This window comes from Lichenostomus cassidix, chromosome 3 (assembly GCF_008360975.1).
Source record: "Lichenostomus cassidix isolate B80296 chromosome 3, HeHo_3.0, whole genome shotgun sequence".
Lineage (NCBI taxonomy): Eukaryota > Metazoa > Chordata > Aves > Passeriformes > Meliphagidae > Lichenostomus > Lichenostomus cassidix.
Genome location: NC_139483.1, coordinates 9023288 through 9042302, shown reverse-complemented (window position 1 = coordinate 9042302; position 19015 = coordinate 9023288). Strand labels below are relative to the sequence as shown.

Below are 19015 nucleotides of genomic sequence, written 5' to 3'. Positions count from 1 at the left end.
TATCTTCTCTAGATAAAAGGCCAGTGACCTTTTCACATCAAGCCTGGAGAGAAGGGTCTGGTTAAGGGTGATATGCAAAAGTGTTGGCAAGAGGGCCGGTTCATTAGGGCTGAATCTCCTTTCTCTCACCTTAGGGAAGTAATTTAAGATGTGTCTGTCACATTGCTGTATCCTCACAGGGGTGGTGGATCATTCTTTAAAAGCAGAAACACAAAGAGAACCAGTCTGAAATGTAAAAGTAATACCTTTCATTTAGAGAAATGCAGAGTATTTTTCCTTTGAGCCTTTGAATATTTTGATGTGTTTTAATTTCAAAATTATCTGCCCATAAAAAAGAGTTAATCGAAAACTGAAACTGAATTGTTTTATTGGACTACAAAATTTTGTATTGAGCAGAAATACTGGAAGTTATATTTTTATCTGTGTTTTCCTTTGGTTAGATGCCAAATAATTAAAAAGGTATTGTCATTTCCCTTCCCATCCTCAATCTAGTCACAAAATAAAAGATCTTGTTTATGTTATTGCTTGTAGGGATCCAGTTTTCAATAAACATTTTTGAATGATAGCCCACCAGACAATGCTGGCTATATGCCAGTCTTGTAGACCCTTCTGGATGCTTAAGAAAAGCTTGAATTACTTCCTAACAAAGAGAAGAGGTTGCATGTGTGTACCTGATACAGTAATTACTTACACCTGAAGTGGCAGAAAACAACCACTCGCTCATCAACCATTGCAAACATTTTAAACTATCTTTCCACAGGTAGTTTGTCCATGCCAACAGGTATTTATCAGTAAATCTTTCCACTTATGTGTGCAAAATTTGCTTTGTAGTATGAATAAAGTGTTGGGTGCTATAATGCAAAGTAATTTTGTTCAAATTTTTACCAGTGGGTGTCAGCCTTGATTACTCCACTAGACTTGCAAGATGTGTGGGCAGGAGATTAGAATTTGCTAAGAGGTTGACTCTGTGCACCTGATATAGCAGTATTACTTACACCTGAAGTGGCAGAAGAGAGCCACTCAGCATCAGTTTCTCTCATGCTCTGGTAATCCATTGTGGATTATTATCGAGATCAGTTTGGGAAGGTAATAGGATTTTAACACTCCAGCAAAGGGTAGAAAAGGAAGGGAAAGAAGAGAGAAAAAATACTTCAGGCAGCAGTTGACATCTATCCTGTGATGTGAACAGTGAGTATTTTTCAGGTTCATGAAAAATCTTGTAAAAGGGTAGAAATAGCACGACAAAGGTCTGAAAGACAGCAATATAGGACTTTGAAGAAGAGAAATTAATGTTTCTGGTGATAAAGAAGATTTTTGTGGTTTTTTTGTTCATTGTTTATGTGTCATTTAGGTAGCTTATTAGTGCAAACAATGCTTTATTTTTTGTATTTTATAGGCCAGCCTGGGAAGTAACTGAATATACTTGCTGAGAGAAAGGACAGAAGGCTCAGAGAAGACATCCAAGTCTGGTAGGACACTGGGATGGGGGTGCTTTTAGAAGTTAGCAGAGTCCTTGGGTTAAACCAGTGCTCATTGTTGACTAAAAGACCCTGCCTTCTTTATTGAAAAAATTTAAAATTATCTTGGTTTTGTTTCTTCTCTGGTTGCAGTGGCAAGGGAGTGTTGAAAGTATTTTGTGATGATCCAGAAATACACAAGGGGCTGATGATCCCTTTTAAGTTCCCCTACTACTTCCATAGTTTTTGATTTTATTCTTATTCATCAAACTGTTTGGATGTGATATTTGAGTTGATTGAGGCATGGACTATAGTGGAGTGAAAATACTCATATCAAAGAAGACACTGAAAAGATGTGGAAATTGGGCAGAGTCAGGTTTCCATAGTTAGAATAGGAATCCCTCAAATAAACAAGCAGAAAATTGTTCTCATCTCTGGTGCCTGTGAGTCTGTTAAAGTCAAGTAGAACCGACAGAGCTACTCAGTGTCCCTATGTTTAACAGTGGTGCCATTCAGACAACAGACAGAAACTCTTCTAACTCTTCTACATACTCACATGTGCATTTTTGGAAAGAATTCCTCACTTTTGCAGAACCATTGTTAGAAAAATACTCCTAACAGTTTGTTAATGATGTTGAAAATAACGTAACTACACCCCGTTGCACTGTATGTTATTTTAGCTGAGAATTCTTTTGAATTGAAAGGGATCTCAGGAAAGCTTTCCCAATCAAAGAAAGCAGAGAGACAGTTGGTGGGCACCAAAAAGAATGATTTGCTGGCTGGTTTGTTTGTGGTGAGTGATAAAGAGTTAAGTGAAACAGGAAAACTGTTAGTTTGTGGCATTGCTGCTGCGTGCTGTATTCTGGTTAAAATCTCTTGTCACAGCTTTATCATCCATGTAATCAGGTGTGATATTGGCTCTGTGTAGCCCCTCCTGCCTGCTTTCTCCCAGTTTACTCTGTGAAGAGAGTAGTAGGAGAAAGAAAGGGAACAGAAGCATTTACTTGGTCTGAAGTGCTGTTATAAGGACATCTATGGGCCTCTTATTTCATACGGTTTCATTCTGTAAATGCCACTTGAACTAAAATATTCCCTTTCATCTTTCTGACAGAAATATGACACAGTAATTCTTTGTGAAAATGTAGATGATATGCTGCAGTAGTTACAGTGAGTTAGGATTAAGTGGCAAATGCCTACTCTTAAAGGCTTAATTAAAGACACAATAGCTCTGGGAGGTCATTATTGTAATTACAGTGCTGCCTATATTGTTGTAACCAAGTACATGGTTGTAGTGTCATGTTATCTCTACATAGCATCCTGGTTTGATGAGGCAGCTATTGCATACATTCCATGGACTGTGATTTGCATGAGCTTTTTGCTAGTCTGTTTAAGCCTGAAAATCTGATTCAGGGCTCAGTTTATTTTTACAGTTTTATATGGGTACAATTCCATTAATTTAAGTGTGACCACCTTAGGTTTTTTTTTACCCCTATGTGCTGTAGGAAAATTAGGCTTTCTGGCTTTGGTTGCAATCTATGGAAATTGAGGAAAGTGCTGAAACATGACATTAGCCCTCATGTTCTCTGTGTATATAGAGATTAAGGAGAAATTATGGTTTTAGTCCTAATTTAATCAACAGATAGTATGAAGAGTAGATCCACAACAGAGGAAACCAGTGGATCTGTGTGAAATTAAATCTTGATGCTATAGAATACAACAGTCATTTCCAGCACTGTATTTGAGGGCTGTCTGACATACTTACCTTTCCTAGAGGTGAAATTCTTCCCTACACTGTCTTCCCAGTCTTATTTTAAAGCCTTCAAGTAGTATGGCTGTTGTTGCTTACCATGAGAGGGAACTCCACAACTGGCTAATCCCATACCTGGAAGTATTTTAATCGAAGTATTTGGGAAGGGGATTGCAGTGCTAGTAAACAAAGCAAGGTTAAAGACAGTGTGGGTACTATGCTGAGTAGAGTTGAGGCAAGACAGATCTCAGGGAGCTCTATCTTGCAACAGGATGCTTGTGTGGACTGCTGAAATGATAGCTTGATTTCCCATGTTTGTGGAATGAAATCCAAGTGAGCTTGGATCACAGTGGAAAGGAGTTGGAATTCTTTTACTGAGATGTCTTCTCTGAGAGGACTGAAAAAAAAGGTTAAGCCTTGCAGCCAGCCATTCCATATCCTTCTCTAAATGCTGATGTTTAATTTAAAAATTTTTTGGTTTTTTTTCAATATCTCTGAGTATATAAGCAGGGCGTGCAAAATGGAGTGTAATCAACAGGAGAGGTGGAATTAGCCCAGAAGACTGATGTCTTTTCTTTGGGAGGTGGGAGGCTGAACTTCAGACCACCTCGTGTAAAAGTAGCTATTTGAATGCTTCCAGCATGTGGCAGTATCCTGTCTTTGAGGTTATTGTCTAAGAGTTGGTCACAACTCTTATTTTCCTTGGCTTATATTGCCCAACAACAGAAACAAAAGCCCTTTTTATATTTTATCTAAGGGTAGGATTTGCCTCATTTCAGCTATCTTTAAAATGTAGTTTGTTTTTGAGGAATAAATCTCACTTGGATTAATTTTATTCATTTTATCCATTTGTAGCTTGTACAGGTTCTAGTCTCATTATTTTTAACTCCTTAGATCCCTGACCACTTCTCTGTTCCTCTTAATTAATAGCCATCCTCATAATATCACACCCACAGATTAATGTAATGTTCCTGTATCTGAGCTGTATAGCATGAAGATTATGAGTTTTGTGCTCTCTGCTGGAATATTGTCTGCTACAAAATATTGGCTTGGCTTGTGTGCATGCACTAACATTGCTTTTCCAACTCTCTCTTTCCTATTGCTTTAGCTGAGATGGTCTTATTAGTCTTTCTTGGGTTTCTTCTCTCCATGATACAGGTCATTTTTTAGATTATGTTCCCTCCAAAGTCTTCAGCCTTACCTTGTCAAGGGATAACAAGGTTTCTGACAAAGATCCACAGTAAGGTAGACATAAAATAAACATTTGCTTTTTCAAGACATTTTTGAATTCATTGGACTGTGTTCCTCTACTGGAAATAACTCTTTTGATAATGTCTTTTTTTTTTTTTTTCCCCTGTGCTGCTTTATTTCAGGGATAAATCCGTTCCTCAGTAAGAGTGTGAAGATACTAAATTTTTGTGAAAGACAGGTTTGTTAAGCTTGAAATAATAGTATCTATCAAAAGAAGGGTGCTGAAAGAATTACAAATTCCTCTAATCAGTCCAGCTGAGTCTGGTGTTGAGCTCTGTGTATCTGAATTCATGAGTAAATTTTAGCTGTGGTGTCCATTCAGGACATATCTGTTTTAATGAGACTGCTGTGCAAGGAATTAAAGTTATGTGCCAGTGCTGGTAGGAAAGCTGTCTGTATGTGTTGTGGTAGGAAGTTGGCAGAGAAAATTTGGATGTTTTTTCCCTGTTGTTTTTTTCTTCCTCTCTCCTTATCTTTTCTCATGTCTTCTGTGTAAGAAGTAGCTGAACAGACAGGAACTCTGAGCTTAAAGGGAAACTGTTGAGGTTGTCCTCATACCATTAGTTTATTATTACCCCTGACAATTAGACTATTGATATTATTGGGCTATGCTAAAAGTAAGTGATGTGCTTAAGAGTACAGTTTGTTCAATCAGAGAGCAGCCAGCTCAGAGAACAGAAGGATGCAGTTGCATCCCTCTACTAAGTCTCTACTTGTTTATGGAGTGATTGTTTTTAAAGAAATACTCAAGCTCTGTGGGCTTTCAGCTCACAGCATCTCCTGCCAGTGCTGTCAAGCTCTCTAAGGCTGAGCTGGCTGCACCCTGGCAAGAGGATCAGTGGGACAGGGGTCAGCACTGGCAGTGGTGTTTAATCTGAGCCTGGGAAGTATTGCTCGCTCTGTCAATGCTTGGAGCTTGGAAACTTGGGAAAAAGATCTCATCTGTTCCGCAAGTTATTTTGATTTTAATTCTCTACCCCTTCCCTCCCCCCCGATTTTTCTTTTTCCTTTTTGTTTTTTTTTTCTTTTGTTTTTGCTTTAAAGAAACTTTCAAGGCTTTTCAGTTTCTAAAATTTGGGGAGGGTGGGACTCGTTACTTTATTTGTTGTTGGAGGCAAAAGAGTTGAAGGAGGAGGAAAAAAAGAGTAACACAAGCTAGAAGATGATTTTTTTTTTAATAAGGGAAATGCTGTCCCAAATGCCCATGAAACATGTGTTTTTCATGGGTAGGTACTTCTTTAAGAAAGGAAAAAAAATCATTGAAATAAGTGAAGTTGGGAGAGCACTGAATAGCTCTAATTGAGTGCTCCACTTGATTGCTGACATATGTTTGGGAGAATGAAGCACATGCTCCTTGCTGGCCAGGACAGCCTCTCTCATGTTAGCCAAAATCTAATGGGGCTACTGTTGTCCCTTGCTATTTTCATAACCAGAGGATAGGAATAGGGCAAAAGGGCCCACCTGGGTTCCAAATATGATAGCTGTATTTGCTGAACATATGCAAACATCTGAACGCTAATGACATAGATATGACTCCCATGATTGGTTCCTGGCAGTTTTTCAAAATGTGGGGGGAGCACCAGTAGATGATCTAAAAGCTGTAGCAAAGGATACTTCATTTCTCTTCTTTATAGTGACTCCAGTGGTAAGTATCTGATAGGTATTGGGTATTGCCAGGAGTCATTCTATTGGATATAGTGCTTTTATATTCTTACAAAACTGTTAAAACCTCCCCTCTCTGTTCTTATGCTGGCACTGTATGAAAGCCAGAGCAGACCTTATCACTTTTGTTCTCTGTGATGCTTTGTAGGTGATGTTGCATTACTTTGCAGAAATGCAAGTTCATTGGGAAGAAAGAATGAATATTTAGCTGGTGATATACCCATGCTGCAATTTCTTTATCATTCAGATATTGCCTTGAAATGTAGTTTTTGCAGAAGTCTAAATTCTTCTTGTGACTTTTCCACCTGTTTGAATTCAGACTTTGCTGTTTTCTAGATCAGTTTATGGGTTTTATGACACATAAATCACAGGTTACATTGAGGAGACATATTTTGGCCTTTGATATTTTTAAGGCAAAAAATATGTCTGGGTGTTAGCCTTGGAAGTATTTTTTTTCTCTTTTTAGAAATAGGCCCATTTTCCAGAATTCTCTGAGTAAACAGACTGGGAATTCACAGTAGCTTGAGCGCATCCAAGATCCAGCATTCTTTGAAGCCATAATGAGCCTGATTAAAAGACTTTTTTTGGTGCTAAAAATATAGGCATTGTTGCCTGAATTCATTGAACAAAGCTGATTGAGAAGTTAGCTGTTGCTTCAACCTCATATGTGTATCAGATGCTAGAGGAGAACAAAGTTGACATTCCCACAGATGAGAGCTCCAGGGAGATGTCAAGGAAGTGTTGCCAAATACCAGGCTCCTTCACTGAATGCTTCCACTCTGCCTCATGAATCCAGAGCATAACATTTGGATACAGAAACACTTGTCTCATGACAAAAATCCCAAGTTTCATCTAGAGTATTTCCTCAAGTCAATGTCCTTTGAATTTCAAGTGCTTACATTCATGCTGTGTGTTTATATTCATGCTGTGTCCTGCTGATCTCCAGCTGCATGTAAAGTCTTCCAGAGAGAGTGAGAATCTGAATTTCTGGAGAAATTACTTTCAGGGAAAGCAAATCCTGTCCTCCAAATACTTCACCAGTGTCTGCTCCCACTTAGTGCATCTCAGTTGCTACAATTGCTCAAATCTAAGCACAAATTTAAAAATAGGTGAAAACAATTAATATATAGTCTAATGGTAATACTAGAAATCACTATTTCTAATACCATTAGTGTGCATTAGAGAACTATGAAATTCCAGATATGAGAAATCAGGAGCTTCCTATGCAAATGAAAGGCAATTGGAGCTGGGCCATGTATTACCAAAGCCTCTGATGCAAAATAGGTATCATTAGGTAGATCTGCACTTGCTTCCTCTGTTGGGTGACTTTTTTGTTGTTTTCCTTATCAGAGAACTTTCCTAAGTGTGTTGACCAGGCCAAACCATTCCATCACCCTGATGGGGCTGTGTCAGCTGCTTTACTTCCTTGTTCAAACTCCTTCTCTACACTGCTATTGCCACTGACTTTTCTGTGGCCCAGCATTACAGGTCCTCAGTGCTCTGGCTACAGCCTGAGCTGTTCTCAGTGTCTATAGAAGCACTGGCAGGGCCAGTTTATCCCTTCTTGCCTCTGGCTCCACAGCTTTTTGGGACTTGGTACAAATAATTTTGCTTTTAAGTAGTTTTGCTGTTTCTTCTCATATCATCTCCTTGTCTAATTATTTCTCCAGTGCCTGTCATGCTGTTTTCATCAGAAGGATGTTCCTTCCAGAAAGACTAACCTTTGGACTCCTCATATTTTAAGTCTTATGTCTAGCTCAGCACTCCATCCATTCAAATTCATTACGATTTCTCTGGAAGTATTCTTTTTTTCTTTTTCCTCGTTTTCTCTTTCCTCTCAATTATTCCTGTGTAAACACACACTTAGGTTTGTTACACATTCCATGTGGTGGCATCTTAAACTTCTAATTTTATCTGCTATTTCCAAGTAGCAAGCTCCATAGTACTGCCCTCACTCAGATGCTCAGGCTACCAGTGTTCTCTCCTGCACTCTTTTTTAAAAACTATTGTAGATCTAGGCTTTCTCTGGTAAAGCATGAAAATGGACTAGGGTTGGCAAGCATTTTGTTGGGATGTGCAGTTGTGGGAAAATGTTATGTGACTATGCAGGGCTCTGACCCAGTTATATAATTTTTAGTGCTATCTTGTTATGGAAACACAGAATTTTAACCGTGCTTTGGAGAAAAGCTACTTTGTGCTTGATATGTCTTCTTACCCCTTTGTTATTTGCCGTCAAAATAAGTACTGGGACTGTTGGGCAGTCAATTTTCAGAGGATGCTACATAAAATTGTTTTATATGGCAACATAAAAGCTAACCCCCAGATTTTGCTTATCCCACCATTCTGCCCAAATGCTCATTATTGAACTTTTTTAACTGTGCCAAAAATTGTCCTGTGTGTGAAGAGTCATTTCTGAAAAATCAGGATATGGCAATTTACCCGTCAGGGATAAATGAGGGGGTTTAATGAATTCCAACACAAAAATTCCTGGGGTGGTTGTACTAACAGCAAGTTACTTTAAAAGGACTGTTTTCCTCTACAGGGATTTCGGTAAAGAGACAATGTTTATTTTTTCAGTGGAAAATTGATTGTAACTAAGAGGATACTTGGCTTGAAAGTGGGGAATTATCATATCATATGATTAAATGAAAGCTTACCTTGTTATAAGGTAACTAGACATATCCCAATAGAATTGAGACAATGTTTGATTAAGCCAGATTTTCCTACTTTAAATTCAAGGAACAAATTAAAGAATAATTGAGATCCTTTTCAGATCTTTTATAAGCTGAATATATAAAGCTGCAGCTCCAGGTGGCAAAGCAATTAGCTGATGAATAAAATCAACCACACTGTCATTCGTCAGATGTTTAAATTCTATAAGCCAGATAAATTAATGTGTTCCTTAAGCCAAATAAACGGTCACGCTCTTCATGTTACCACTGAGTTCCCCTGGGAATGGGCTTGGGAATGTTGATAGAAAATCTAGGAACTGTCTCATCAGAAGGGTCATAATTAAGTTGCCTGGTTTTGCATGTCTGAAATAAATGTTCCCTTTCATTGAAAAGACGACTGTAATGATGTTCTGTGCTTTATCAAATGGGAGGATAAGAGTGGAAGGATAAGAATTTGAGTCTGAAGATTCATGCCTCTCTTGCTGGAGATGGGGTTTTGGCCTCTGAGCTCCTGGTTAAGGACTGGGAATGGCACAATCTGTAGCACAGTTTCATTTCCTTGTGCTAGTGCTCAGTTTGGCTTTAGAATTAATATTGGGGCAATCGAGTGAGACTTATTAATCTGAAAGGACCTATTTATCTATCAGCAGCTGAACTGGAAATGTGTTTTTTAACTTTAGGCCTTTTATGATTGAATTTAAAGTGTGGGATTGTACTGTAAAAGTCTTTCTCCTTGTGCTGAGGAGTCTCTCTGAACTGGTTATGTGGCTGCTCAGGCTCTTTGATAGTCAGTGTCCCGCCAACAGAGGCATAGCCTGAGCCCAATTTAAAGTCTGTAATACTTTAAATTAAAAGGTTGGCTGGCAGAAATTACCTCTTTCTATCTAGACCTGCTGTCATAGATGATTTTGCAAGCACCTAAACTCTACAGCTTTGGTGAAAGGAAGGAAGTGGACTGTACTGTGTATGATGACCCCATAGACAGAGAAAACACAAACTCTTGATTATTTTGGTGCTTGTCTCCATCATTACAAACCTTGGGTATGTTCTACAGGTGATTAGTAAAACCAGTACTCAGTGATAGTTGGGCAGAGGTAGCCTTGCTCTGCAGAGTTACTCACCTTTAGTGAAATGCTGCTGCTCAGAGTGATAACTCAGTATTGGTGTGTCTGTCTGTAACAGTGTCAGACACTTGACACCTGGATTGAGACATGAACTGATATTTGGTGTGGATGTGTGCTTTCCCTGTGTATTTTATAACCTGCCAACTGGTTTGTAACTAACAGTGAATACTGCTGTTCCTTAAAACTCTTCCTTATTCTCTTCTTAAAAAAATAACTAAAAACCGTAAAACCAGAATGCTTCAAAATGGAATATCTATTCTATTCCAATTTCTTGAATTTTGCTCAAACAGTGATTATTTTTTTTTTAACTGCATGTTCTTCCTTTTATGTAACCTGAGTTAGTTTTTGAATGCTTCTGATTGTCAGACATTTAGAAACAAGAAATAATGGAAGAGTTATTCTCTGCCTAGGGTTTAAGAAAACCTGGAAATGCACTACTGAGTGCATAACTGCATGATGAATCAGCTGTCATAAATAACTTGAGGCAGAATTGGTGGCTGTTTGAAGGCCATTGAGGCCCAGCAGTGGAAACAGATAGAAACTGACTTTGATTTGATCTTTCATATCTGTCTGATGGACTTTGGTTCCTTAAGAGTGAGCAAAGATCCACATTTGAAACTGTATTTTTTAACTTCTATTTAAACATCTAGTACTCCAGGCAACTGAAAGTATCTGTAGGAGGTATTTATTTTGAGAATAGTGAGATGTTGGCAATCAGTGTAGAACAGCAAGTGTTGACAGACTTTATTTATGGGTGCATTTCACAGAAATTTGGTAGAAATTTGAGTGAACTTGTCAGTTCAGCATCTGCTTTATGCAGCTCAGAGTGACACAAGCCTGAGAGCTCACAGTAGAAACATTTATCTCCTGTGATGGGAGAAAAGGGAGACTAAAACCACTTGGGCTGGTCTGCAAAAGGATTCATAAGCAGAAAATCCTGCAGAAAATCTCTTGATGCAGAGATTACTTGAGTAGTCTACTTTCTTTGGGGGCATTTTATAGGGAATCATTTATTCTGAGGCCTTATGCTTACAATGCTTCATACCCAGTGGTTTGCTGTGCAGACTTTTGTGTGTACCAGAAGTCTTTCTATGAAATGACTTTCTGGAGAAACAGTTCAATTTCTGCTTTCTTGGCAATTTTTTTCCGTTTTATTTTTTTCCTGGGACTTTTTGAAGACTAAAAGGGAAGACGAAGTAGGTTATTGGAGCAGCATGCATTGTTTTGAATTTCTGATCAACTGAGAAAGCAGGAAAAGCTCTCAAATCAAGCTATTTTTGATACTCACCCCAGAGAAGTGAGTGTCCTGGGGAAACAATTTCACCAGCCTGCCCACAACATCTGACAAAACTAAGGAAGAGACATCTTGTGGTATAGAAGCTCTGAGGAATGGGGTTTTGCAACTGCTCTGTCATTGTGGCAGCAGTTTAATGTGTCCTGTACTCACCAGGAGGGAGATGAGCAGGAATGAGGATGTGTGATGCTAATAATGTGGTTAGATGTTAGTGTCTGAAAATAGAACTTACTGACTGGCATTTTTTAATAAATAAACACCCAACAGGTGATTTCAGTGACCAACAGCACTAAAATAGCTATATCACAAAATTAATGGCCAGGAAACAGTTCTGTAGATAAGAGCAGCAAGAAACTCCTTCTAGTCATGAAAAGTGACTGACTGATGTCTGAGGGAGCTGTTACACTAAATTTTTACATATGTGTCATAGTTTTACCTCAAGACAGCTCTGACCATCATAGCCCTCCTGCTTCAGGCCACTTCCCTTTGAGTTCTGCACATGCTGCACTGGCACGTTTGTAGCTGCTGGGATACTTCAGCTCCTGTAGTTGGTACTAACTGTGGTGCTAAGATTGGACCTGGGCATTAGTGTGAATCAGTCTGTGCCCCAGAACCTGAAATAGTTAGCAAGTGAAGGGGAAAATGGTATGGTGACTCAGTTTCCCAAGAGGAAATAGGGAATGGGAGGCATAGAGCAGCCCTTTCTGATTGCCCTGCCCCTATTGTAATTTCACAAACTAAAAATGCATCCAAAGTGCTGATCTTTATTGAGCATTCCCTACAGCATGTAGCTGGAACTGATGTTCATATTACTTTATGAATAGTGACATGAGCTTGACCATCTTTTGAATATAAAGCTGAGGTTTTATTTCTAGTTTTGCCATCTAGGGTAAACTGAAAACATTTATTGTGAATAATGGTAGCCACAGAGGAAGGCCTTTACCAAAGACTTCTGTTTATATTCAGTTCGGGTTGTATATGAAAGATGTTGTCTTACTTGCAGGTTTTAAAGGAAATTTTTTGGTAGAAACCTTAGCTATACTTGTAAGTAGATTACACAAAACATGATCATCATCTCAGCATAGATAATCACTGCAAAGAACAAATCCGTGGTTTTAAAATTGGCACAAATATGAAAACATTTGGCCAAATGTAAACAATCCCCTCTCACAGGGCTTACTGAATTCAAGATAAAAGCATAAAAGAGTTTTCCTCCCATCACAGGAGAGCAGTTACACAAAAAAGATGGCTTTGAATTTCTTGCTCATAACAAGTGAGTAGAAAATCTTAGTTTGCCCAGTATGGCTGGGTACAGTTATGGATTTGTGGGTTTGTGGGAAAAATGGATGATAGCCTCCATAGTTATTCATTTTTCACATCTGCTCTCAGTCAATTGAGTGATATTTATTAAAAAACATTTTCAAGGCATGCCTAACTCAAATCTTCTGGATTCTTGCATACATGTTAGTTGAGATAATGCTCTTGCTCAATACTTAAGCAGTTTAAGTAGTTTGCTGAATCTGAGCTTCATTGTCTTTACAAAAACAATTAGAAATGGAGAATCCGGTTTCTTCTCTTACACTGTTTAGGAACTGTGAAATGTTTTGGTGCTGCTATAAAATTTGACTTTACAGGTCAATAACCTACTTACAAGCTTGCAGTACTCACTTGTCTTTCCCTTAGAGATATGCAAAACAAAGTAAATGTAAAATTTTGTGTGGTATACACTAAAAATATTGTCTTCCTGTATTTCTCTCTTCATTTGCCTCCCATCTTTCTCACAGTCTCTGTAATATTAAGTTATCTGTGAAGGAAATTATAAATGCTTGGCTTGCATGCAATTTGAGATTGCACATAGCCAAAATCTGTTTTCCTTTCCCCAAATGAATAACCCAAAGACTGAAGAGTTTTCCCACACTTTGCAAAAATGCATATTTTAAGCAGTGTTTTGATGACATTTTTGAGGCCAATTTAAGCCCCAAATGAAGACGCTTTTATTTTTTCCTTTATCCTGCTCTGTGAAAGTATTCTGCTACTGGAAAACAATTTAACAGAAGCTGAAGTGCAGCTGTTACCAACAGAGTATTAAAAAATTGCAAGGAAACGAGGCCCTGTGTTATCATATTAATAGTATATTAGCATATATGTGTCTGTCCTACAGGACAGAGTGATGTACAACATGAGTGGAAGTAACAAATGGCATTGCTGTGCAATGAGGAATCAAAGCTTACAAGTAGCACAGCAAAGAGAGAACCTCACAGCAGTCTTCTGTACTTCTTTACTGCATCTTCTGAGAGATGATGCAGTAAAAGGTTTATATTCCTCTTCGTGTTGTGTGCTATTTTTATATATATCCTCTTTGCTTATTCCATGATTGAAAGTGCATTTGTGTGCCACAGGAATGATGCAGAAGACTGCAGCCATGCTAGATTGAGTTATGTGGTGTTGAGCATATTGTTATGGTGTTAAGGGACCCTTTATTTTACTGCCTGCAGTATTTTGCATATTGCATCCAATGGCAGGGTTCCACAGCTGGTGGATTGTGGGGTTAGGCACAGTTCCCATTTACCTCTTCTAGGTACCTCCACTGCTTCATAGCCCACTTTGTGTCCTTGTTTTCAGGAAGAATACCATAGCAAGTTGAGTAGAAAATCATCAGCCCAACGCAACATAAATTTGTTTAGTTTCAGCATAGCTTTTCAGCAGATTATTAATCATAAGTAAATTTGAGAGCCCTAAACAATAGTTTTAAGCTATTTTTAGGCATTTCAAGCAATTCCTGCCTTGACTATCCTTGTTCTTCTTTTTTTTTTTTTTTCTTAGAAAAGGCAAAGAGCTCCAATACTGAGATTTAATAAGTATGAAATAGCTGGTTATGACAATTTTTGGCACAGGGAAGAAAGAAGTAACTTCAGAAATGCTTATTTATGTTGATCTCTGTCACAGCTACTACACGTCAGCATTTTTCTCTCAGAGGCTGATAAAGGCTCGATTTCTTCACTGTGGGTTTTGCTCCTGCAGTTGGAATGACCTGCTTCCTTGAGGTGCTGCCCACAAAAGAGGGTGCAAGCGTGTCTCTTGGCGAAAAATGTGCACAAAGCTTTTGGAGTAGGCTTTGAGAGATTTATGTTCTCATCCAAGAGGTCTGAAAGGCACATGGAAACACACTGCAGTTAAATGCTAGCTTTGGTGGATTTGGCTATTTGGCAGTGTTCTCACAAGGGTTGTGGAGTGTTCCAGGGGACTCCTTCTCTCAGCTGGTACAGCTCTAGGTTTGTCTCTGCTTAAGCCTCTGCTTGCCACAGGCTTTTGCAGATGCAGAAGGATGCAAAACCACTTCCTTGCAATCTGGTGGAAAGTTTGGTGACAGTGATTCCCAGAGGGAATCAAGAGGGAATGAAGGGATGCAGCTGTTTCTATGTGCTCTGTGGGCATATTGCACTTAAAAGGAAAATATCTCTTCAGCTCTGTGCCAGTCAGCACACAGCTGAACCCAGGGAGGAGAGCAGCTGGGTTGTCCCAACAGGACATGTGGCCTTCTGGTGGCTCTGTACCTCTTCCTGCTGCCCTGGTTTTCTCTTGCACTCCTTGTTGTGTCTTGTCAGTAATGGAAGGCCCTGGGTATCAAGGCTGAAATTTGGCATGAGGACCAGAGGTAGCTGCCAAATGATGAGTGCATGCAGTTCCCATATAACATCCTCCTTATCCTACTCACTAAACTGTGTAACAAATAATCTGTGGTGGCAATGGGATTAACACATTTGACCCTTAATGGCTCTGAAGGAATAATTGTGATGTCTCGGGTCAGTAACTGTGTGAACTAAGGAGGATTTGCTTGATGCACCATAACATCTTCTTCAGAGCTGTTCATCCCTTTTGAGGGTCTATGAACCATTTGAACTTTTAAGTCTGTGTTCATTATGCTCTGTCCTCAGTGTGTGTGTGGTTAAGGCCTGGTACACATTAAAAGTAAACTCTCCAGAACGCTGACAGATCCTCTGATTCAGTTCTAAGATACCACATTTCTGTCTGATTCACAAATATCGTTTTTAATTGAAATGAGGCCTGCAAGCAATCTGAGATGATACAGTAACAGGCTCTGGGATAGCTGTTGCTTCCACAATCCAATAGGAATTTCTGTTCCTTCTTTCCTTCATGCTGAACTTGTCTGCTCTGTTTATATGATCTGTCAGCCTGCTGGTTTTCCATAGAAAGGGAAAAAGGGGAGTTGGGTAGAATTAGCTTTTGAGGTTTCTTCTGTAAAGCTTGTTTCTCTATGGAATTATTTCTTTTAGGTCTCTTTCACTCCTCTTGTCCCACCTCTTCTGTCTGAATGTCCCCCAGATAAGGCTAAATATCTTTGAGTTTGGCTTTAAGGCAGACAAGCCTATCTTATGAAGCAGGTAAAAAAATACTTTTACTTTGAAAAATGATAGCTGTTTTCGCTATTTGCAGATATAGTTTGGATATGAACAATTTAAATCAATGGGAAAAGAATCCACTGAATTAAAATTAGCTGTGTAATAATCAAAGGAAAATGTCATCTTTTTGCAGGAAATGCTACTGGGCTTAACACACATTGAAAAACAAGTCTATCCAGCATACATTTATTTCTCTGGTTATTTTTCTACTGTGGTTGGTGTAGTGGTTTGGGTTCCAGAATACCTGTATCTGTCACCTTATTTGATGTAATTGTGTAGTATGGATTAAATACTTTGCAAATGAAGGACCTGAGGCTGGCAGTGCTTTCTGCTGGGGTGGTGTTTAGTCATCAATAGCATTTGACTTCTCAGGAGGGGAATATTTGCATTCTTACTAAAAATATTTGCTGCATTTGGGATTTAATCCTAGCAGTAATCATTCCCACTGTCAGATGTGCAAGAATGGCAGCCAAATGGCAAACAGTGTCTGACAGAGACCAATGTCACCACAATTCCTGGGGTGGTCCTGTGCAGGGCCAGGAGTTCGACTTTGATCCTTGTGGGTCCCTTCCCACTCAGGATATTTTATGGTGCTATGTCTCTGGGTGCCAAAGCGCAGCATTTCTATCAGAAATTGGTACTTCCTCACTGCAGCCCCTGTGACATGGGTCTCTGTCCTGTGGGTGAAGCAGCCCAGACATCTGATTTTAGTGTCTGAAGAGATCTTCTCAGCAGGTGCAGAGTTCTTCCTTTACTTTAGATGTGAAATGATAAGCCACGTGCTAATAACCAAGTGTTCAGCCACACAAGGGAATTTTGTATTGGCACTGATATTACAGTGGACTTTAAAAAAACCCAAACCCCCTCTGCTTGAAACTTGCCAGTGTCATTTTTACTTTGTCAGGTATCAAGAGAATGCATAGTGCCATCTAAGAAACATATGAAGGGCCTGATTTATACAAGCAGAGGAGTTTCTCTGTCAGAGTCATTTCAGCCTGGTCTGTTTTCCTCAGAAACCACACGGGAGCAGTGTGGTCCAGCCTTTGAGAAAGGAACTGCTAGTCTTTTCTCTGATGACTGAACTTATCTGTCAGAGGATGTCTCAGTCGGAGATATAAGAACACAAAACTGACGACAAGTAAAATATTTCACGGAATATCCATCTTTCACTTTGCAAATACTCGTTTGTGAGAAATCAGATTGTCAGTAAGGGCTACTCAGAATACTTACTAGATTGAATGAAATAAAGAATAAAGGCTGTATTTTGTGCTGTTGCAGTCTGTGATTGGATAAAATGAAGTAAAAAAAGAAGAAAAAATCCATCCTACAATTTTTGAGTCCATTAGCTATAATCAACTCATAAATGGAAGATACTAATATTCCATTTCATATTTCTGACAAGATGTAGTTACCAAGAAAAGGGAAAAAAAAACCGAAACCAAAAACTTGGGGAAATACTTCAGGAGCCTTCTGGGTAAAGGCATAGGTGCAAATGTTTAAATGTTACAGACTTTGTAAATACTTTTGATTTTGAAATTATTTGAGAATTCCTGTGCAGACTTTGCATTAAGAACTTTGCTTGTCAAAGGTGTGCACTGGAACCTTTCTGAAAGATCAGGTAGGTGTAAGCACAGCAGAGAGGAAAAGGTCTTTGTAGTATCTGGTACTCCTAGGAAAAGAGAAGCAAAAGGTTGCTGTTGCATTAAGCCCCATCATATGGGGTCATAAGATGGGAACACCATAATGTGCTTTAGGGGAAGACTCCACTGCTAGATCCAGCAGCAGTGATTGTTTGCCTGAGGCTTGTTACAGAGAATGAAAGATCTCTCCTGTCCAGCCAGCCCTGGGGCTAATCCTTTTCTGTCTCTGTAGGTGTTGGCCTAGAGGGACTCAATGCTCAAACTCCTGGCAACACCTACACAGACCTTTCAGAAGAAACCAGTCTATAAGTCAGAAATAAAGTGTAGAAAACTGACTGATAGCTGCTGCTGTTCTCTCCCTGGCTAGGGGAAGACAGACAAGAGCAGTGGTCAAGATGGCTTTCAATGGAAGACCTTGGGACAAAGTGTCAGGTCTGAGGAGGTGTGTAGGCATTCGCTGGTTTAGAGTCTTAGGGAACATTATGGAGAGAATCATGTAGGCATCAAATCTGCTTTCCACCTGGATGAAATGTCAGAGGCTTAGAGTATGTTTCTGTTTTTAGATTTAGACCCTTTTATCTTGTTACTTGTTCCTCAAAGCCTGAAACAACAGCATAGAGTGCCTGTGGGCTGTCAGGCACAGCATTGTCAGCTGGTTGAAGGAGGGAATGTCCCTCTCTGCTCTGCACTGGGGCAGCCTCACCTCACATCCTGGGGGCAGTTTTGGGGCACCACAACTTAGAAAAGTTATAAAGCTGTTAGTGACAACCCAAAGGACAGATATGAAGGTGGTGAAGGGCCTTGAGGGGAGGTTGTATGAGGAGTGGCTGAGGTCACTTGGTTTGGTCAGCCTGGAGGAGACTGAGGAAAGACCTCAGTGGGGTGTACAACTTCCTTTTGAGGGGAAGAGGAGAGGTAGATACTGATCCCTTCTCTGTGGTGACCATTAATAGGACCTCAGGGAGCAGCATGAAACTGAGTTGGGGGAGGTTTAGGTTGAATATTAGAAAAAGTTTCTTCATTCAGAGGGTGGTTGGGCACTGGAACAGCTCCCCAGGGCAGTGGCCATGGCACCAACCCTGAGAGAGCTGAAGAAGTATTTGGACAATCCTCTTGTGCACATGGTGTGACTCTTGGGGTGTCTTGTGCAAGGCCAGGAGTTGGACTCAGTGATCCTGATGGGTACTGCCCACTTGGGGATATTCTATGATTATATGAGTGAAATTCATGTTTAGCTACTCTAATCTGTGCTTCATCTGGATCACCTGATCCCAAGTGCTTTGCAATACCAGAACTGACATAAATGAACACTTTATTCTTGCTGTATTTGCCTCCTCCCAAAAGCAGTGAACAAGGTCAATGATTCTTTACTGACATGAGTGATTTTATTTCAATGGTTCTTAGTCTCTTTGTTTAGTGTAGAAAGGAAGACCTCCTATTGTTTAGATATGACTGCTAAGGTCACTTTTTGGGTTGGTTGTATTTAGCTAATGATAAAAAGGGCTAAGAAATGGCTGCTTGGTGTTTTCCATGAAGCCCCAGCTCCTGGAGTCAAATATTGAGATGTTTTGTTTTGGATACCCCCTTTAGTCCAAACAGGGGTGAGGGTTTTGGCATCCACTGATTTAGGGGTAAGGCGCAGAAAACTTGAAGAAAAATAACAGTTTACTAGTGAGTATTGAAAAAATGGAAAGCAAATCAAGAGCTGTCAGTCCTCTAAGAACCTGACCCCCTCCAGGATAACATT

The 19015-nt window shown here is 39.5% G+C and overlaps 1 long non-coding RNA gene across 2 annotated transcripts in view; it reads left to right on the top strand.

Annotated features, from left to right (window-relative positions):
• The first annotated feature begins 1036 nt into the window (after positions 1-1036).
• Positions 1037-19015, top strand: part of LOC146438991 (uncharacterized) — a 207858-nt gene continuing 189879 nt past the window's right edge. For both annotated transcript variants that reach the window (XR_014850610.1, XR_014850611.1), the window contains exons 1-2: positions 1037-1188; positions 1397-1469. This is a non-coding gene — a long non-coding RNA (uncharacterized LOC146438991). The remainder of the gene's footprint in view (positions 1189-1396; positions 1470-19015) is intronic.